At 46.4% G+C, this 22,750-nt stretch overlaps 1 long non-coding RNA gene across 1 annotated transcript; it reads right to left on the reverse strand.

The window, feature by feature from the left end:
• Positions 1-5,913: 5,913 nt before the first annotated feature.
• Positions 5,914-20,789, reverse strand: LOC310849994. Its single transcript, XR_014567176.1, has 3 exons — positions 20,459-20,789; positions 12,462-12,564; positions 5,914-6,554 (listed from the first exon to the last, which is right to left on the reverse strand). It is a non-coding gene; the product is annotated as an uncharacterized lncRNA (long non-coding RNA).
• Positions 20,790-22,750: the final 1,961 nt, after the last annotated feature.

The raw sequence follows: 22,750 nt of genomic DNA on the forward strand, positions 1-22,750 counted from the left end.
GCAGCATTTTAGTGTAGATTTCTCCAAACATACATATTTTTTAATACAATTTTGCCTGATATCCACATTTTTGCAAAGCAATTGCCCCTAATGCGCTGCATTTGGTATGTTATTTTCACAAATTTGCACTCTAGACTTGGGGCAAGGCAGATACTTATGTTCCCAACATTGGCAATATTTGAGGCTTCTTAATGAAACTGGGAAAGGTGAATAAGGGGGGGCATAACAGGGGTGTATAGAATTTTTCATGGTGTGAGGGGAATTCCCAGCTGTCATGGACTGGCTGGATGCAGAGGAGGGGGGCACCAGTTGGAGAACCCCCGGGGGAAGAATGCTCAGAGCCAGGGGACTGGTGGTGGGATGAAGATGAGTGGTCAGAGGGAAAAGAAGGAGCAGACTGGGAGGAGGAGGTGTTAGAAGCAGAGGAGGCAACAGGGTTTTGTGAGCAGGGAGAGTCTGTGACAGAGCGCAGTCCAAACTCTGATGCTGAAGCAGAGGCTGGAGAGGAGGTTGGACCTTTTTTGAAAAACTGGTGTGTGACATGCAAAAAAACAGGTGTGTGACATGGTCCCCAAACAGCACCCTGCAACAGACGCTCAGCTTCCTTCTATGAAAGCACCCTGCAAGAGCCATTACTGGGGGGTGGGGGGAGGATCTGGCAGAATTTGACAAATAAAATGCAAAAACAAATTAGTATTTGATGGCTGACAGCTTATGAGATTTCGTTTTTGAAGCCTGCCAACAAGTTTGCAAAGATGTCAAAAGCATAAAGCACTCTGGAGGAGGGAGGAGAGTTAAACACTTGACATCCAAAGTACAAATGTATATTTATATCCCACATCTTCATTCAGAACTTGAAGGCCAAGAAGCAGAAGAGTCCTTGGAATTTTGGAATATTTATCAGTGTACCCTGCAAAGAACAATATTAATAATAAATTAATAATAATAAATTTTATTTATATCCCGCCCTCCCCAGCCAAAGCCAGGCTCAGGGCAGCTAACAACACTAAAACAGTGCAACATTATAAAAACATTATAAAAATTAATTAAAATCAAAATTGATGGCAACCATAAACTAAAGTTTTGTAAAGATTGCCAAAGGAGGGAGTCAGGCTGCGCCCTGACCAAAGGCCTGGTGGAACAGCTCTGTCTTGCAGGCCCTGCGGAAAGATGTCAAGTCCTGCAGGGCCCTTGTCTCTTGTGACAGAGCGTTCCACCAGGTTGGAGCCGCAGCCGAAAAAGCCCTGACTCTAGTTGAGGCCAGCCTAACCTCTCTGTGGCCTGGGACCTTCAAGATGTTTTTATTTGAAGACCATAAGTTCCTCTGTGGGGCATACCAGGAGAGGCGGTCCCGTAGGTAAGAGGGTCCTAGGCCGTATAGCGCTTTGAAGGTTAAAATCAGCACCTTAAACCTGATCCTGTACTCCACCAGGAGCCAGTGCAGATGGTATAGCACCGGATGAATGCGATCTCGCAGCGAAGACCCCGAAGGAGTCTCGCTGCGGCATTCTGCACCCGCTGGAGTTTCTGGGTCAGTCTAAAGGGCAGCCCCACAATAATCCAGTCTGGAGGTGACCGTTGTGTGGATCACAGTGGCTAGGTCAGGGCGAGAGAGGTAAGGAGCCAACTGCTTAGCTTGGCGGAGATGAAAAAATGCCGCCTTTGTTATAGCTGCAATCTGCGCCTCCATGGAGAGGGAGGTATCGAAGATTACACCCAAACTCTTAATGGACTGTGCTGGCACTAATTGCAGCCCCGCAAGAGATGGGAGTTGTCCCCTCAATCCCATATCGTCCCGTCCCAGCCAGAGGACCTCTGTCTTCGAAGGATTTAACTTCAACCGGCTCCCACGTAACCATCCAGCCACAGCTTCCAAGCATCTGATCAGTGTGTCTGGGGCCGAGTCAGGAGCAACAACCTCTCTGTGAAGCTGCTTTCCTCTGTAAAAAGGGGAACTACCTTCCAGCCCTCCAGATGTCACTAGAGTCTCATCAGCCTGAGCTAAGATAGCCAAGGTTCCCCCTGCTAATGTACAGAAGTATGTAAATAACAGGAAGGCCCCTATCAGAATCCATGGCACTGATCCAACAATGTGCCTATGCAGCTGTGTTTTATGAAAGCAAGATCTGCCCTGACCAAGGAAGGTAAAGTAGGGAGGACAAATCTAGGCCCCCAACATAACTAAGCCTGGCAGGACATCTTACTCTATGGTATTCACCCCTTCATGCATTAATTAAACTTTTGCATGTTGGTAATCTGAAGCTGCTTATCCCACAGATGACTCATCTGGATTTTTTATATATATAAAATAAAATTCCTCAACCAATTGTGACACATGAATGATGCAAATTATGAATGCAGATACACCTGATTTGCATTTCCATCACACAATATGGGGTCTTGGGTTGTGAGATGGGGCATTAGCCCAGAAATCTGGTTCCCCAGATGATGTGTGTGCTGCAATTGCAAACTGGCTCTGGTGTGCATCTCCACCATAAACCTTCAGTGAACCCTCAGTGAATCTTCAGTGAAAGGACACAGCTCGCTGGAGACAAAGACAGACTCCCATCCTACAAAGTGTTCCAATTTGTTCAGCTCAACACCGCCATCAGGCATTGTGTCTGACCTCAGCCCAAATGTTCATCTGGGCTCTAATGAGCTCTTCAGAGAAGACGTATTAGTCATTCCACAAACGCAAAGGGGCTTTGCATGCTTATTAACGCTCATTAGTGGGAATCAGGAGTGCTGGAATAGGACACAGAAACAAGACTCTATTAAATGCTGCTACCGTTTCGCCTAATCTCCAAGCAAATGGGAACCGGACCAACGTGGAGACATGCAATCAAAGCTCAAGAGGAGCAGAGCCCATAAACCCAGCCCCCTTGGGAGATGCAGTATCTGTTTTTTAGAAACAAAAATAGCCTCTCCCAATCTGCTGCCCCCCCCCCCCATTGGACTGCAACCTCTCATCATCCATTCCTGAATGTTGAGCCATGCTATGTTTTGAGTCCAAAACAACTGGAAGGCTCCAGTTTGAGGAATGTTGGCATGCAAGCTTGTTTGCCTCAGCCCCAGTTCAAAGAGCACAGGTAAGACGAGCCCTGATGTACAGACCCCCTGTGTCAGGGCCTCAATCCAGGTGAGTGGGGGGCAGATTAGGCCAACCCAGGGACCAACTCCTCTGTCCCAGATCTGGCCCCAGAACAATACAAGGGATGGGGATAATGTTTAATTAGGGGTTTTAATCCCTAATGAGACAGATTATCTCCTTTCCCTGCCCCCTGGGAGTAGGAGGATTCCCAGCCAGATGGGTGGGGCATAAATTTATTATTATTATTATTATTATTATTATTATTATTATTATTATTATTATCCAATGGGGTGCTGCTCCTTTGTGAGAGGCTTCTCTGTAAAGGAGCAGCAACCTGCATCCTGCAGGACAAAAGACTCTGTTTACCACATGAAAAGCTCTCCCCGTCCCTCAGAATCTACCACCTGAGGCAGCAGCCACACTCTGTCTCATGGCATGGCCAGCCCTGGTTCTTCACATAGTCCAATGCCCAGTTCTGGGTGGGCATTTGGTCCGGGACCTGGAGGGGCTGCATCTAAACACTGCTACCTACAGTTCAGTGGTTCACCAGATGGGAGAGCTTCACATAGATCCAGCAGCTCCCAACAAGCAACAAAGGCATTGTGTTGCGTGAGAAAAGAATGATCATGATAATAATGCAAACCAGACATTCCCTTCCTTCTTCCATCCAGAAAGAGGAAATTCCTTTCTGGACCTGCTGCCCAAGTTTTCCATGCCTCAAAGCAAGAGGGCGCAAGCCAGGGGTAGGCCCAATCGCCTTCTCAATCTGGCCTGCGGACGGTCTGGGAATCAAAGTGTTTTTACATGAGTAGAATGTGTCCTTTAATTTAAAATGCATCTCTGGGTTATTTGTGGGGCATAGGCATTTGTTCATTCCCCCCCCCCCAAATATAGTCCTGCCAGCCACATGGTCTGAGGGACGGTGGACCGACCCATAGCTGAAAAAGGTTGCTGACCCCCAGTGTAAGCCATGGGTAGGCAACCTAAGGCCAGGGGCCGGATCCAGCCCAATCGCCTTCTCAATCTGGCCTGCGGACGGTCTGGAAATCAGCGTGTTTTTACATGAGTAAAATATCTGCCTTTATTTAAAATGCATCTCTGGGTTATTTGTGGGGCATAGGAATTCATTCATCCCCCCCAAAAAAAATATAGTCTGGCCCCCCACAAGGTCTGAGGGGCAGTGGACTGGCCCCCTGCTGAAAAAGTTTGCTGACCCCTGGTGTAAGCCTTATGCAGGTTGGGGTGTATATAAGTCTTGAAATTCAGCTGTGGTGGCTACATCAGTTTTGTTTTGTCTTTTTGCTCTCCTAGGAATTGCCCCCACCCACCCCCAACCTAATTACATCCAGTTAATTGCAAACTCTACTAATTTAATGCATCAGAGGTTTAAAGGTTTTGTGCCCACAGCAGCTTTAACCCGGCGGACTTGGCTTAAATGCCCAGCTTTGCAAAAAAAGAGAGGGAGAAATGAAGGAAAAGAAAACCCAATAGCAAAATAAGAGAACTAACTCCTGACTTTGAGCCAATTTGATAAATCCACTTTGATGCCATGAGACTCAAGTGACTGAGCTTGCAGAGTAACCAAAAAGTATTAAGTGTGCAAGTTGCATTGTTCTTGACCCAGATCCTCAAGTCAGTGTGGCTATTTTGCTTTAGAAGAGATATAAATGTTGCAGCGTTCCTCGCCCCCCGCCCCCCCCCCCTTCTACCAAGCAAGGATCAGGAAAACCAGCACTATCAGATCTAATTATCTTCTCCCTAGGAAGCTGAGACTGCATCCTGTGTAAATGGAAATTGACCATTGCCTTGAATAAGAGGGAAAACAGACCATTAAAGACCTATAAATCTGCTCTAAACCAAGACTGCCTGAGTTATTCAAGTTTGAAACAAGGGTGAAACATAAGCAGTCATACCTGCTGATTTTTTTAAAAAAAGTTTTAAAAATATTTTTAACTAACATTTTAAAAAATGAAATTAATTGAACAGAATAAACATTTAAAGTGGAGGGGAAGGAAATTTTATTTATTTATTACAGTTTATATACTATCTCCCCACCCCCAAGGAGCTTAAGGCAGTGTACATGGTTCTCCCCTCCCCATTTTATCTGGGGTAGAAGAGAGGTTGGCTATGCTGAGAGACTGTGAGTGGCCCTAGGTGAACTTAGTGGCTGAGTGGGGAATGGAACATTGGTCTCCCAGGTCATAGTCCAACAGTCTTTTATTATATACAGTGGTACCTCTAGTTACGAACTCAGATGTGTATTTTTAATCTTTGTTATTATTATTCGTTCCGGAGATCCGTTCTTAACCTGAAACTGTTCTTAACTAGAAGCATGCTTTCGCTAATGGGACCTCTTGCTGCCACTGCGCCACCGGCACATGATTTTCGTTCACATCCTGGGGCAAAGTTCTCAACTCAAAGTAACTCTTCCTGGTTAGCGGAGTTTGTAACCTGAAGCATTTGTAACTTGAGGTACCACTGTATAGAACTTTGATTTCATTTTCTGTTTTACAATTTTAAATAATAATAATAATAATAATAATAATAATAATAATAATAATAATTTATTATTTGTACCCCGCCCATCTGGCTGGGTCTCCCCAGCCACTCTGGGCAGCTTCCAACAAAGATGAAAGATACACTAAAATGTCACATATTAAAAACTTCCCTGAACAGGGCTGCCTTCAGATGTCTTCTGAATGTCAGGTAGATGTTTATCGCTTTGACATCTGATGGGAGGGCGTTCCACCGGGCGGGCGCCACTACCGAGAAGGCCCTCTGCCTGGTTCCCTGTAACTCATTTTTACATCCTTAAGATATCAATGGCTTCCCTTCTTCTCTTTCAATGGTTCATTTTGCATACCATAGATCCCTGCATATTTTACATAAACTAAACCATTCAGTATTCCATTATTACATTCATCAAAATTTATTTACACTGTTGAATTTATCTTAATGCTGCCAGCGTTTTCAAGTGTACACAATTTCCCCCCATATATTCAATAAACATTTTTCCAATCTTCTTTAAACGTATGTATGTTCTTCTTGTTCTCTTATTCTGTATGTTAAGTCTGCAAATTGTGCATATTCCATCAGCTTAAGTTGCCATTCTTCTGTAGCTGGGACCCCACTCATTTTCCTTTTTGGGGATAACAAAACACAGGCCGCAGTAGTGGCATACATAAACAACCTTTTTTGACACCTGGGAATTTCCATCTGAATTATCCCCAACAAAAAGGACTCTGGTTTTTTTGGGGAAGGTACTTTTAAACATAGTCCAACAGTTTTAACTGGCTCTTTAATGTATGGTGAATTCCTGGAAATGTACCTGTAGTTAACAAAAGAGTACTGACGCTTGTGTTGGACTACAACTCCCATCAGCCCAAGCTGTTATGGCCAAGGGTGAGGAACGGTGGGAATTGGTGTTGAACCACAACATCTGGAAGGCCCAAGGTTTCTATCCCTGTAATAGAGTGAACCAGAAGATTAGTATCGCACAGTGCTGCTTGTTTAGAAAAAGAGGTGCCAGACCTCACTATGAACACCATCCTTGTTCTCTTATAATAGCAATGGCACCCACCTGGGAGGTGCCAGGACTGAGTTCCTACAAGTTCCAGCTGAAAAAAAATCCTGGTATTTAATATCTTCCTTTTAAGACTTTCTTTGTGTTTGCTGGCCTCCTGAGGTACCGGTATGTTGAGACACCACTTGCGACAGGACCTTCCCACCTTATCTATAATTTGTATGCCATTTGGAGTAATACACACATTTTTGCAGAGCAATTGCCCCAAATATGATGCAAATATGTCATTGTTAGGAGAGAAATGTTGATTTTTCTCTACCAGGTGAGGATCAATACAACTGAATATAAATACACGCTCTGCTTCACTTCAAAGGGATGAGATGAGTTGCAATTACCGGTAGCTTCATCCAAGTGACGAATAACAAAAAGGGGCCATGAGCAGAGGGCCTGTGGAGTTGCTGGTGAATGAGATGGAAGCTGGAGAAAAAGCTGAGAAAGGCTGGGGCAGAGACACGTTTAGCTCTGTGCAGCACTGGGATTTGGGGCTGCCCTGGCAACTGAACTGATGGGGTGTTAATGCTTTGAGCCCCTTCATCCTACTATAAATGTGTCAACAAAGGCCATATATCCTAAAGGCACTGTAGTCTCCACTGGCCTTCATTCCAAAGTAACCAAACCATGGGTGTCATGGACTCGCTAGATGCAGAGGAATGGTGGGATGCACCAGCTGGGGAACCCCCAAGGGAAGAAGGCTCAGAGCCCAGGGGATTGGCAATGGGGCGACAATGAATGGTCAGAGGGAGAAGAGAGATCAAGAAGACTGGGGGGGAGGTGTTAGAAGCTGAAGAGATAACAGGGTTTAGTGAGCAGGAAGAGTCTATGGCAGACAGCAGTCTGGAAACAGTGGCAGAAGCAGAGGCTGGAGAGGAGGGGGGCCAAGAAGCAGAGATGAGCCAGGCTGCTGAAGAAGCCAGCGGGTCTCCCTATCCAGGGGCAAACGAAGGCTAACTGACAGCCGGGGCAGGGCAAACTGCCAGCTGTGCACACATTGCACCAGTACGTATGATGCATGCATGGCGTCACTACGTATGACACATGTGTGACATCACTACGTAGGGCGCATGTGCAGCATTGCTACATACAATGCATTCATGTGACACCGCACATGCATTGTATGTAGCAGTTTCCCGCCGGCACTGCTCAAACGCCATATGGACAGTGGTGGGATCCTCTGCTCGCGTCTGCAGCCGCGAGATGAAGGATTCTCCACATGTGGCTGCAGCGGTGTGATGGCTGCTTGTGACACTGCGCCCAGGGGCAGCAGGGTGAGCACCCTGCGGGGTGACTTCTTGTCACACTCCCCAGACATGGCACCTGGGGCACTCCGCCCCCACCCCCCTTGTGACGCCATTGTCCCTATCCTGCTGCAACCAGCTCCCCTCCCCCCATTCTCCCAGAACCAGGAGAGGTATGAAGAGGGAGGAGCATACATAGGCACAACAACAGAGTCTTAGATTCATTGGGGAATCTGGGGAGGAGGAGACTTAGGCAAGGTGGGGAACTTCAATCCCCACAACTGCCGCATAGGGGCGAGATCTACCAGGACGAGTTGCTGTGCTCACTAGGCATGGCCTTCTGAGTCGACCTTGTTTCCTTGAATAAAGAGTTAACTTCACGGACACTGTATGATCTACTGCTAACCTGCTCCTGATACCCACTCCTGATACTGGGTAAGCACAGGAGCCCCATGTCTCTTGCTACTCAAAGATTGGGGTTGGGTGTGTTAGGATCATGCTACTCTCATGCAGGACCCTGGTAGAGACACATGCCCGACTGGCATGTTCTCTCCCTCCTGGTCGGTTGTTCGGGAGCTTCAAAAGCTTTCTTCTGCCCGAACATCACAGTGACTGATACCAAAAAGCATCAGCACACTTCAGAGTATTGGCAGCTCACGTAACAGACTCAATAGCTCAGCATCTTGGCTAATCTACTTTATTTACATATAATACACTCGGAGCATTCTGACTTAGCTCCTTCCTCTTTCTCATCAGACAGCAAAGAGAGAAAGGACAAAGGACAATAGCCCCACATTCCGGAACACAGTACTACAAAACATCCTGTCTTTGTCACTTCCCACACTGTGGAATGAAAACATACACCGTCATGTGATAGAGAACAATCTCATGACTGCAAACACGGAGCAGGAATCTTAACAGGGTGCAATATATATTACAGTGGACCCTCCAGATATGAACTTAATTCGTTCTGGGGGGTCGGTACTGACCCCAAAAAGTCTGTAACCAGAGGTTCCGCTTCTGCACATGCATGCGTGGCGCGATAGAGCACTTCTGCACATGTGCGCGTGGATAAACCCAGAAGTATACACTTCCGGGTTTGCCGCGTTTGCAAACCGAAATTACGTTACTCAAAGGTAATGTAACCCGAGGTACCACTGTACTGATAGAATGCAACACAATCTCCACTGAGCACTTATTATGAAGTTAGATTCTCCCCAGATAAGCATGCTTAGAAGATGGCTGCATTTTTGTCTGCCTATTGCTTCAGGAAGCAGGAATTAGGTAGATTTAAATTGAATTGAATCTCTCCTCCACCCCTAAGCAGGGAGAAAGGTTCTAGCCCAGCCCATTGACCATCCTTGGGGCTGATGGGAGTTGGGGTCCATTTGGAGGGCACCACATTGACTAACCCTGCAGGGGGTGAGGAGTGTGTGTCTCCTTCTGGATGGAACGGGAGACTTAAGGATTATTGCTATGTATTAATTAAACAAGTGGATGAGCAAACATTGCTTTCCAGATGGCTTACTCTTCGTCGTAAACAATGCAATGTAATGTGCCGTGTGGGAGGCTGCCTCTGAAGGCTGCTCAGAAACAGCAATTAGTTCCGAATTCAGCTGCTAAATTGCTAACTGGGACTGGGCATTATGGCTATATTATGTTGGTGCTTTGCCAATGGAGCCTGACCTGCTTCCAGGTCCAACTGAAAGGGCTAGTCTTGATATTTAAAGCCAGGGTGGGGGAAGCTAATGCCCTCCAGAAGTTCATAGAATCGTAGAGTTGGAAGGGACCCCGAGGGTCATCTAGTCCAACCCCCTGCAATGTAGTTGCTGGAGAGTCCATCAGCCCCAACCAGTACAGTTAGGTGGATTCAACCCAATAGCCATAACTGAATCCATTTGATTGGTTGCTGAACTACAACTCCCATCTGCCCCAGCAGCAATGGCCAGTGGCCAGGAATGCTGGGAGTTGTAGTTCAGCCACATTCAAGAAGGAAGGGGCTATCTATGGCTACTAGCTGTGATGGTTATGCTATGCTTTCACATAGAGGCAGTAATGCTTCTGGATACCAACTGCTGGAAACCACAGGAGTGGTCTTGTGCACCGGCTCCACTTGTGGGTTTCCCACAGGCTTCTGCTTGGCTACTGTGAGAACAGGATGTGGACTTGATGGACCTGATGCAGCATGCTTTTTGTATGTTCTTATGGAGGTTTAAAGATGAGCAACACCTGCACTTATCTGACCATATGTATTTGCCAGCAGAGCAGCTCAGCACCTTCAGTTTTCCTGTGGCTCTAGCCAGTAATCAGGGGTGGTGGGTTGTTGTTGTTTAGTCGTTTAGTCATGTCCGACTCTTCGTGACTTCATGGACCAGAGAACGCCAGGCACTCCTGTCTTCCACTGCCTCCCGCAGTTTGGTCAAACTCATGCTGGTAGCTTCGAGAACACTGTCCAACCATCTTGTCCTCTGTCCTCCCCTTCACCTTGTGCCCTCCACCTTCCCCAACATCAGGGTCTTTTCCAGGGAGTCTTCTCTTCTTATGAGGTGACCAAAGTATTGGAGCCTCAGCTTCAGGATCTGTCCTTCCAGTGAGCACTCAGGGGTGATTTCCTTCAGAATGGATAGGTTTGATCTTCTTGCAGTCCATGGGACTCTCAAGAGTCTCCTCCAGCACCATAATTCAAAAGCATCAATTCTTTGGTGATCAGCCTTCTTTATGGTCCAGCTCTCACTTCCATACATCACTACTGGGAAAACCATAGTGGGTACCATATCCCAAAAACAGCTGGTGAGCTACGGGTTTGCTACTCCTCTTTGAAAACTTCATAGCTTGGGGAAAATATACTTGAAGAGCTCAGCTTCTAAAATCAACACTGGGTTATGTTCTCTGGCTGTCTGCACCATCTGAGATATAACAGATGCCCACCAGAGAAAGGACCTTTTCAAGGAAAGGGCCTCAGCTCTGGAGCACTCTGACTCAATAGGACTACCTGGGTGTCCACTCTGATGTAGTGATGGTCACTCACTTTAATTGCTTTAAAGGGGGGATTTGACAGGATACAGCTAAACACCTTCTTGTTCTTATAGGCTTTTGACCTTTTGTTGATCTGTTATATTCTAGTTCACATGCTGTTTTCCCCAGCCACTTTGGTAGATTCTCTGTTTCTCAGCTTATTTTTTACCTCTCGGTTCTTTTATTGCACTTTAAATATTTTATTGCAAGCCATGCTGACAATGTGATTGGAGAGTGGCCAGGGATACATTTTAATAAATGGGAGGAATGGAGATGATATGCAGCCTGAAAACCTCAAATATGCAAAGCAGCAGCAGTCACAGCAGTTAGAAAATAAATAAGCCATTCCCTAGCATTTGCCATCAGAGGCATGAGAGCGCAGGGCAGTTTTAGCCTTGTGCCAAAAGGGTATTTAAAATTGTTTGTTTGTCTGTGGGTTTATAAATCCCTTCACAACCAAAAACAACTGAAGTAGTATCCAATAAGATAAAATATAACCCCAAAGATCACAGTATTGAATGCAGTAAAACCTTTTCTACAGTTGTACCATTAATACTCCATAAAACGACTGGCACCAGGAGAGCCTGCTTTAAAGAAAAAGCCAAGATGTTTTGACCCTCTGGATTCTGTTGAACTATATATTAGCCGTGCTACTTGGAGTAGATGAGAGTTGGTGTCTAAGAGCAGAGAGCCACAGGTTCCTCACTTCTGGCTCTAACCCCAAATGAGTGGCCAACACTATCTTGTGGCAATGAGTTCCACAGTTTACCGGTGCCCTGTGTGGGAAAGTACTTCCTTCTGTCTGTCCTGATCCCCATTCACTGTGGGACCCGCAGTTCTGTCATGAAACTTTTCCCTATCCACTGCCTCTATATGTTTTAGATCTTCCCCAGGACCCCAATCTGAGGCCCCAGATTGTGCTGCCCCACCCATACTGCCATGGGGACCACCTGCCCCAGATCCAGCCCTGGATCAATTCAGGGGGGCTGGGCATCATATTTAATTGGGATTATTAAACCCAGATTACATTTAGGATTGGGAAGGAGGAAGGAGGAGACACTTGACCAAGAGCAGGAGGGTTTGATCCTGCAGGGTGCTTGCAAAGCAGCAGCAACCTGCGCCGCGCAGGTAAGCAGAAGACTCCACCCTGCATGGTTCAGCTTGAGGGGTGGGGGCATCAGGTGGGAAGAAAGAGTGACTGGGTGGGAAAGCCTGCACCTCACCTGTGCCACCTTCCTGCAGATGACCTGAAAGAAGCTTGTGGACCACTGGTGGCCTGTGGACCAAGATCTGGAAACCCCTGCCATCATGGACCACCTTCATTTGCCAAGCAGTGATGCTTAAAAGCATCAGCAACAACTCTCACATGGGGCTAATGATATATCCGCTTCCACATCAGTACCAAACATCATTAGCACAATTCTGCTTAGTCATAAGCTTTCCCAAGCAGTTGTGCCGCAAGAGTGCATACCATTTTGTTTCTAAATGTCAAAATCAAGGAGCGGAGCCAGTAATCAGCTTTTTACTGGAAAGATACCCATTGCTGCCTCCAGGCTGCAGGACGCTGGATCTTTGGCTGCTGTTGTTTAAACGGCAGCTGTGGCCAAGTTGTCCAAGACGCCTTTGGGTGTGTGTCAATTCTACAGTGCACAAATCTTGGCTGAAAGCAGTTAAAAGCCAGAGAGAGATAGTGTGGTGCAGTGCTTAGAGGGGTGGGTTAGTACCTGGAAGAGCAAGGTTCAAATTCCTCCTCAGTCACAAAACTCATTGGGTGACCTCGGTCAAGTCACAGTTTCTCAGCTGAACCTACCTCACAGGATGGTTGTGAGGATAAAACTGAGACTCAGATACACCACCTTGAGCTCCTTGGAGGAAACATGAATAGGTAATAAATAAATAACATCTGCAGGACTTTTTAAGTACAATTTTTTGATCATACCTTGAAGTGGAAATGTGCACATTAGTCAAACTACATATAAACATGTATTAATTGAGAGAAATTTAAACTAAGATGCTGAGGGATTTTCATGAGAATTTTTTAAGAGAACAAAATGGAAAACTGCTGCAAAACGTAGAGAATGGAATTTAAGATTGGAAAAATGAGAAACTGAGAAATCTGAAATTGATAGGTTCTTCTTCCACCCCTAGTCGCAAGTAAATGAATGTCCTTGTATTCTAAACCAGTGATTCCCAGACTATGTTTCCCATGAGCTCGTTAGAAATTGCTGCAGACCACGGCAATGCGGCAGCTATTGCAGCACACTTTCCTAGGTTGTATTTTATTGCATGACAATCGGAATTCCATAAAATCTAGAGTGCAATACAATAAAATACAATCTAAGAAATGATAGACGCAATAAAGATACAACTGAAAATCAATATGAATATTGAATGCAATGGATGAGCTGTCTCCCATTTTCAAGCAGAAATGCACCAACTGAACCTTTTTTTTCGAAACTATCACAGCACAGTGTAATTTTGTATGTCCCTTATTTAATGCTGGTTCCCTATTTGCTTAGTATAATCACTTAATGCAGGTGTGGAGAACCTTTGGCCTGCCAGATGTTCCTGAACTACAACTCCCATCAGCCCCAGCAAGCATGACCAATGGCTAGGGATGATGGGAACTGAAGTTTATTTACTAAAATATTTATATACCACTATATCATAGAAAGAAGAAAATATTGAAGGGAGATGGGAAGGATTTCTCTCAGTATTCCCTGTGCTTGCTTTGTACTTTGTACCTAAGAAAGATTGCTCTCAAGTACTATCTGCAGGACATTCCTGTGCTAATCCTGTGCAAATCTCACTTCTGCAAATTTCGGCGAGACAGTCAGCACACCGCCAGTGAGTGTTTGCTAAATTTGTCTGGCGGGTCAAAAGTCTATTTCTTAGCTTGCAGAAATATTTTAGCTGCTGTTTGCAGATTTAACCAGGCCTGCCAAAGAGGCCCCCTTCCTGCCTTATGCTTACTAATGCAAAAATAAGAAAAGACACATACAAGCAAGAGGGGAGGGGGGAGTGCTTAACTAGCAGAAAGACACGTATGAGGAAGTGCTTAGCCAGCAGAATGATAGGAATGTTTAGCAAGAAGTTGAACATTTGCCAACTGATTGGGAAAGTCTGTAAAGGGTATGGGAGGGGGGAGAGTGTTCAGAAAAGTATAAGAAAGTCTGCTGAAGTGTCTTGAGACACAGCCAGTTTTTAGGAACTATCCTTCTGGTTGTCTCTGCGCACAGATTGTCTCTGTGCACAGATTTCAATAAACTTTTTCTCCAAAGAAGATTTTGCTTTCCTGGTACTTTTGTTCCCTCCAAGGTCCGGGGATGGCGAGGCTGATGGATCCCTAGGTAAATAAGGCTTCATTTCTCTGGGGGCTCGTGCCGGGATAAGCCTCCTCCCCAATACGGACCGGAGGGCCAGGCTCAACCAAGGTGAACAGCTCGGCAGCGTTTTGCAGGCTCCCGTGCGCACCCCGCCTGTTTCGTGGGGGGGAGCCAGCCACACTGTCCTGGAGTGGAGACATCTTGTTGAGGGAGGAAAAGAGGACGGCGCCAAAAAGGGACAGGTCCGCAGCGGAACAGGTAAGCCCGACGGAAAGGGCAGGGCGAGGCCTGATCAGCCTCACCTGGTTGTGCAGTACAGTGCCAGCCAGGAACAAGGGGATTGGTTGTGCAGTAGAGTGCCAGCCAGCCAGGAATAAGGGGATTGGTTGTGCAGTAGAGTGCAAGCCACCAGGAATAAGGGGACTGGTTGTGCAGGAGAGTGCCACCAGCATAAATTTGGAACAGAGGAAGGAGGGGAAATTATATTGATGTGATTTGTATGTTGTGTGTGTTGCATGTCAGATACTCCAGTGATTGAATTGTCGAGTGTGGGCCGGGGTATTAGTGCCCCTTGGCCGAGCGGTTGCAGGATTGTGCATTTTCTGCCAGGGCGACCTCGCGCAGATCACAATCTGTAGTATATGAAGTGTGACCGAATTTTTACTGTGAATAGGAGCGGAGTATTTGGAAGAAATGGGTTCTGGCCAAAGTAAAAGTACCCCTTTGGAATGCTTTTGGGGATTTAAGCTGATGAAGGGGGAGGATGAGGACATTGTGAATTAGATTGGCCCACCCAAAAGAATAAATTGGCCGTCCACCAGGACCCTTGATTTGCAATTCATTAATCCATTATATCAGAACATTTTGAATGTCCATTCTGATCAAATCCCCTATATTTCCACATGGAAGACCAATGTGGAAAGGAACCCCCCCCCCCTTGGCTGAAGTCATGATGCCAAAAAGTCTCAGGCAGCCGTATCTGCTCAGTCAGGAAGACAGGAGGACAACCCCCAGTCCTCCAGAATTTAGAGAGGGAAGAAGATAAAGTTTTAATGCCCCGGCAACAGCCCTGGCACCACCCCCGCCACAGGGAGCAGGTGACCCAGCCCCCAATCCCGTGGACAATGCATTGTTAGACCTGGACAAAGATGAAGAAAGGGAGGAAAGAGAAGAGGATGGTGAGGATGAGGAATTTGTAAAAAGATTAGTTAAGTTGACAGATGATAATAAGAACAGGCAGAACGTTTGAGGAAGTATGTGGAACCTTATGCAGGAGAAGTGGACGTCAGTCCCCATTTGTTAAAAACAGCGGGATGTATAGGGGAACAGAGAAGAAAGTGGCAGAAAGAGTGGGGAAGGCAGTGAAAAGTGTGACCCTCCATAGGGCACATAAAGCACAGGAGAAGGGCGCGGCCAGAGTGATGCCTCTCCGCAGAGTGTATGACCCTCCGGCCCCCGCGGGACCTGATGGGGTGGTGCCCAATAGAACTTATACAGTTCAACATGTCCCCTTCTCTAGTGCAGAAGTTTGTAATTGGAGGAACCAAAACCCTTCATTTGAGGAAAACCCAGCAAATCAGACCACTGAAGGGCAAAATACCCTCACCACTTATCGCCAGAATGTCTTAAATGGCATGAGGAGGGCAGCCAGAAAACTCACCAACTTTGTGGAGGCCAGAGAAATAGTGCAAGGAACAGAGGAGGCCCCTGGAGCCTACTTAAAGAGGCTGAAGGAAGCCTACCGCCAGTATACCCCTGTGGACCCAGATGAGGCTGCCAACGCCCCAATTTTTAAAACTGCCTTTGTAGCCCAGGCAGCGCCCGATATCCGCAGGAATATTTAAAAAAACAAACAAACAAACAAACAAACATGAAGGTTTTTATGGGCCACACCCTTGAATGGATGCTAGAACTAACCCAGACCACTTATAATCAGAGGGAGGAAGAGGCCCAGAAGAAAAAGGAGAAGTTGGTGGCCCTGAGGACGGGAGGTCCACCGTTAGGAGGAACCGCCCGGGGAGGAGGGCGAGGCCGCTTAGGAAAGAATCAGCATGCCATCTGCCGAGAGGCACCTACTTCCTCTCCCAGGCTAAAATGAGGAAATATCAGATGCTATTATTACATCCGCGTTAGAAATTCCAAGTCACCACAGCCCTCAACCCAGCTACCCTATTACCGGTAGGAGAAGGTGGGGAGCCCACGCATGACTGCATTGAAGTAATGGATGAGGTGTACTCTAGCAGACCTGACTTTAAAGATGAAGCAGACCCCCAGTGGCCATCATGGTTTATGGATGGAAGCAGCTTCATTGAGGCTGGACACCGGAAGGCAGGTTATGCAGTGGTAGCCCTGGAAGACCAGGTGATCAAGGCAAAGCCACTCCCGCCTGGAACATCGGCCCAGCTGGCAGAATTAACTGCGCTCACCAAAGCCCTAAACCTGGTGACAATGAACCAGCCTTTGTTCATTTAATGTTGCAGGAATTGGCCAAGGCACTACAAATCAACTGAAAGTTGCATACAGCACGCAGACCCCAGAATCAGCTATCCAAGCTGACATAGGAAACTGGGTCTAATTGGGTGACAATGTTACCCCTGGCATTACTCAGGGTCCGCAATCTCCCATTAAATTGTGCTTGGGAGACCGGTCCCATATGTCAGAATGTTGTGCCCACATGTTGGTCAGGATATGCAATTGAATAATTATGTCCAGACATTTTTCCGAGTTTTCTTTTGTCTCGACAGGTGGACCCAGGCTCGCAACCCCTGTGTGTTGGCTGCATCAGTTCGAGCCAGGTGATGAAGTGTGGGTAAAAGATTGGGCACGGACGCCGCTACAACCGTGCTGGAAGGGACCTTATACCGTCCTGCTCTCCACACCCACTGCCGTGAAAGTCGCCAGCATCACCCCTTGGGTCCACCACACCAGAGTGACCGCTACAGATTGGACTGTGCAACTAAATCCTGATTAACCCCTTTGGCTGACCATCTCCAGACCCTCCGTTGACGACCGCTCTGCTGATATCACACCGGAAGCTGATATCTCTACGCACAGCTGAAGAATTGGATGGGAGGGGCGCCCGCGGGCAGCGTCCCCAACGTGAAAACCCGTGCCGGGACTGATCCAGGAAGTCCACCAGGACATTTAATATTTTCATAAGGACTTTCTCTTTTCTTTTTTTTTTTCTGTTATCTGCTCTATGCCCCACAGCCCTGACCCCACTGAGCCATACCGCCCCTACTGGCCTGCTGGCCTCTGCTACGAATGGTTCGTCTTGCCGGTGGTAAGAGATGGCGTACTCTTTGGCTATTGGAAACTGGGGATTGATGAGATTGCCGTATTGAAACACCCCACTGCCCCGTTGTGGCTCCTCTCCCACACCACTGTCCAGCACGTGTGGATAGTGCTCATACGGGAAGTTGCAGAGACGGTTGAAATCTATCGAGTTCTGGACCGCTCTTGCTGTTGTGGGAGGGTAGTCAACTGTTATCTGGGGGGTAGAGCACTGTACCAACCTCATTTGATAGACCAGGTCCTACTCTTAATCCAGGCGTTAGATGGGACGGAACCTATCTTAATGCAAGTGTTGCAGGGGTGGGAGCCTTAACCAGGTGTGCATTGAAATTGCTGAACAAGTGCCAGTAAGAGTTGCCATCCCAGGATTTCAGCTTCCATATGCTCTGGTCAGTAGGGAGGCAGCACGAAAGTTCAATCCACCCAACAGGGTTAGTAGAAAAGTTGACCCACATAGTGGGAGCATCAGCTCACCGGTGGGCTCTCATCCTTGAGGCTCAACAGGTAATCGGGCACGAATATCAGTGGGCTCTTCAACAATGAGCACACCCCCTGAATATTGCTGGGAGGAACCATGGGGTAATTGGGGATGGTGGATGGGAGTTATTACAACTGCCCTTGCCACATGGATGTGTCTCTTTTTCTGCTGGCATGAGCGTCATAGGCTCTGCGGGAGACGACGGCCCGATCCTTCTATCCCCTTGATGATCCTCCTAGTGTTCCTCGTTCTCCTAGTTGCAGGAGACAAGGAAGGTACTGCACCTGGTGAACAGGGTCAGATGGGGACTAGATTATTGAGTAAAATATCACGAGGAGAAAATTATCATAAGATGTGGAAAGACAATATTTATATCAAGGATATGTTCAAGTTCACCACAATGTTAAATCTTTCCAATTGTTGGCTGTGTATGCACATACCACCCTATGCTAAAAGGCCAGGTTTGATGCTACATGGAATTCCCATTGATGATATTTTTAATATAGAAAATAGAAAAAACCCTGAAGAAGCTCAGTGGCCGCCCGTAAAATTGGCCCTGTCCGAGCCAGCTTTTATTTGTTTAAAATTTTCTGAAGGGTCAACCCCACGAGGGATTTACCCTGATTGCTTACATGTATTGAATTTTGTATTTGATAGGGCCTGCTCTGCCTTCGTTAATTATGGAAATACCTCCCGGTGTTATCAATCCGATACTAGCGCCAAGTTAATGACTGATATGCACCACCTCCACAAAAGCTCTAGTTCCAATTCTTCTGTTCAGACCCTATTAAATTTTACCCAGGAGCTATGGCACATAAGCCTTCTGTTTTCACAAGCTTTCAAGTGGTCGGAGCAACACCGAAACATCAGTCACCTTCTTCCGGAAGAACTCTGGCTAATTTGTGGCGATGCAGCATTTAAATCCGTTCCCCGAGATCTTACTGGAATCTGTACCCTAGGAGTGGTGGTTCCCCTTTTATATAAGATAGGAGAGTTACCAACATCTCTCAGACTGCGTAACCGCAGGGCAGTGAATACACCTATTAACCATTATGTTGGGACCCAGGTATCGCGGGGCCTACTACCTTCCTTAGGGGCAGCCATGAATTATAGAGATCTTCATTTGCTCGCCAATTGGACAGAAGGACTATTTAATGATACCATTAAGGCATTAAAGGACCTCAACCAAGAAGTGTCTGCTATGAGGGAGGTCGTTTTGCAAAATCGTTATGCTTTAGATGTAATGTTGGCCTCGAAGGGAGGAGTTTGTGCGCTAGTTCATTCTCATTGCTGCATGTTTATCCCAGATAATAATGTCAGCATTTCGGCCACAATTGACCACATGGAAACAATGATAGCTGAAAACCCGCTAAAAACTACAGAAGGTGATCCATGGAATTGGTTATATTCTTGGCTGCCCGATGGTAGTTGGATCAGGAATATTATGGTATTAATAGTAGGGTCACTTATAATCCTTTTGCTTCTCTGCTTTTGTATTCCCTGCTTGATGCAATGCTTGCAGAATATGATGGAAAAGATGATGTCTCGCATGATGGGACCTCGTGTAATTGCTGTAATGAGAGAATATAGACCCCTACCCCAGAACGAATCTAAGTAATAGATTGTTCAAAAGAAGAGGAGGGAGTGAAGGGAGATGGGAAGGATTTCTCTCAGTATTCCCTGTGCTTGCTTTGTACTTTGTACCTAAGAAAGATTGCTCTCAAGTACTATCTGCAGGACATTCCTGTGCTAATCCTGTGCAAATCTCACTTCTGCAAATTTCGGCGAGACAGTCAGCACACCGCCAGTGAGTGTTTGCTAAATTTGTCTGGCGGGTCAAAAGTCTATTTCTTAGCTTGCAGAAATATTTTAGCTGCTGTTTGCAGATTTAACCAGGCCTGCCAAAGAGGCCCCCTTCCTGCCTTATGCTTACTAATGCAAAAATAAGAAAAGACACATACAAGCAAGAGGGGAGGGGGGAGTGCTTAACTAGCAGAAAGACACGTATGAGGAAGTGCTTAGCCAGCAGAATGATAGGAATGTTTAGCAAGAAGTTGAACATTTGCCAACTGATTGGGAAAGTCTGTAAAGGGTATGGGAGGGGGGAGAGTGTTCAGAAAAGTATAAGAAAGTCTGCTGAAGTGTCTTGAGACACAGCCAGTTTTTAGGAACTATCCTTCTGGTTGTCTCTGCGCACAGATTGTCTCTGTGCACAGATTTCAATAAACTTTTTCTCCAAAGAAGATTTTGCTTTCCTGGTACTTTTGTTCCCTCCAAGGTCCGGGGATGGCGAGGCTGATGGATCCCTAGGTAAATAAGGCTTCAATATCAAAGCAGTTTACGGCAATAATACATAAAACATAAAATAAAAACCATATTTTAAAAAATTAAAACAGACTCCAATTAACCATTGTGGAAGGATATATTCTTATTTACCTGCATAGGCCTGACAGAATAGAAAAAAGGTTTTCAGCAGGTGCTAAAAGCTGGCACAGAAGGTACCTGCTGAATCTCTACCGGCAGAGTGTTCCACCGGACTGATAACTCTCAAGGCTTGGTTTCTTGTTGTTGCCAAACAAGTCTCACCAACTTGGGAAACAATCACTGATGCTCCTGCAGATGATCGAGCCGCGATTGTAAAGGTTCGGGTGGTTTCTGGGGTGCCCTGGCTCAGAGGTGTTCAGGGCTCTGCAAATTAAGACAAGAACCTGATTAGCCTGGAAAAGAGGAGAGTGAGAGGAGATATATTAGCCATCTTCAAATATCTCAAGGTATTTGCTGCATGGAAGAGGGAACAAGCTTGTTTTCTCCTGCTCTGGAGGGTAGGATTTGAACCCATGCCTTCAAGGTACAAGAAAGGAGATACCAACTAAACATCAGGTTGGGGGGGAATTCTAGTCATAAGAGCTGTTTAACAGTGGAACAGTCTCCCTCCTTCCTTGGAGGTTTTTAAGCAGAGGTTGGAAGTTCATTATCGGTCATAGATGCTTTAGCTGAGATTCCTGCATTGGACCAGATGACCCATGAGGTCCCTTCCAACTCGACAATTCTATGATAACCTTGAACATGGCTTGATGGTAGATGAGCAGCCAGTGCAGCTGTTTTAACAATGGTGTCACATGTTGTTGGCCCCATCAGCATTCTGTACCAGCTGGAGCTTCCAAACCAAATTTAAGGGTAGCCCCACATACAGTGCATTGCAGTAAATCCAGCGTCAAGATTACCAGTGCATGGACTACAAGTGGTCAGGCTTCAGCAACATCTGGAGGGCCAAAGGTTCCCTACACCTGACTTAATGAATAGAATTATGCTAAGATAATAATAAGCCAACAAGCATCTCTCAGCGCCCAAGAAGAATCCCTCCCCCATCTATCAGAGCTTAGTTACATAGAAACCTAGAATTGTAGAGTTGAAGAGGATCACAAGGGTCATCTGATCATGCAGGACTTTTACCCAATGTGGGGCTCAAACCTACAACCCTGCAAACAACAACAACAACAACAAATTTTTTATACCCCGCCCATCTGACTGGGCTTCCCTAGCCACTCTGGGCAGCTTCCAACAAAATATTAAAATACAGAAATGCATCAAACATTAAAAGCTTCCCTAAACAGGGCTGCCTTCAGATGTCTTCTAAAACTCTGGTAGTTGTTGTTCTCTTTGACATCTGGTGGGAGGGCGTTCCACAGGGCGGGTGCCACTACCGAGAAGGCCCTCTGCCTGGTTCTCTGTAGCTTTACTAAGCTTTATTAAGAGCCTCCTACTCTATCTACTGAGCTATCCCAGCATTTATAGGGTAGGTATAGGGAAATAGGTAGCTTGTCCCTCAGAGGATTCTAGCTGCCGACGTCTTTTGCAGCATGCTCCAGGGTGCTAAACACTCCTGGTTTCAGCTGTCACAGATTAGGATGTTTCTTAAAGGCTTATACAGGGAATGGACTAATCTGAGCTCCAGCAAGAACATTGCGGTATCCCATCTGCTTCACCCTTGAAGGGTCCTGCTTCTTCCATTTATCAACTGCTGATTGACAGCGAGATGTGGAATGCAGATTGGGTGTGTCAAGCATGGGAAGGCAACCTAGGCATAACAATAGATGGAGAAGCCTGAGCTAAAACATGGGTAAAGGCTCTGATAAAGAACATTTCAGTCAGGAGGCAGTGCTCAAGGTTGTGCTTTGCTGGTACTAAACCCTGGCCAAGCTCTCTCTCATCACCTCTGTGACTTCATCCCACCGCTGGCAGGGCCGCAACAAGAGAGGGGCCCTCATACATTTACGGTGGGAATGTGACTAGCTTTCTGAGTTTGGGAAAGCATTTTCAATGCTGTCTTCTGATATTATTGGTCAACCGTTGAGCCCAAACCCTTCTGTCGCTAGATGCTGATCTAGACCCTCCCCTTATCCATAAGGACCCAGCTGACCTTGGTGTGGGATGTGATACATAAGTAGCAGTCAAGTACAACATTCCTTGTTTTCCTAGAGTGGACATGCAGGGGAATGTTTGGTCCAGCCAGTCAAAAACTTCCTTTTTCCTCCTGGCTGGGGCATACTTCCTTTTTGCATGTGACTAGAGGTGGGTGTGACCTTACCTGTCCAGGTAACAAAAGGGCAAGTCACACAGCAGCTCTCTCTCTTTTACTTCCTCCGTTGTTGGAGCAGCTTTTAGCTAGAATTTCTCTGTTGGCTCTCAGCCAACAGAGGACACTGGGATTATCTCCATATGGGTTAG

The sequence above is a fragment of the Podarcis gaigeae genome (assembly GCF_964106915.1).
Source record: "Podarcis gaigeae genome assembly, chromosome: 8".
Classification (NCBI taxonomy): domain Eukaryota; kingdom Metazoa; phylum Chordata; class Lepidosauria; order Squamata; family Lacertidae; genus Podarcis; species Podarcis gaigeae.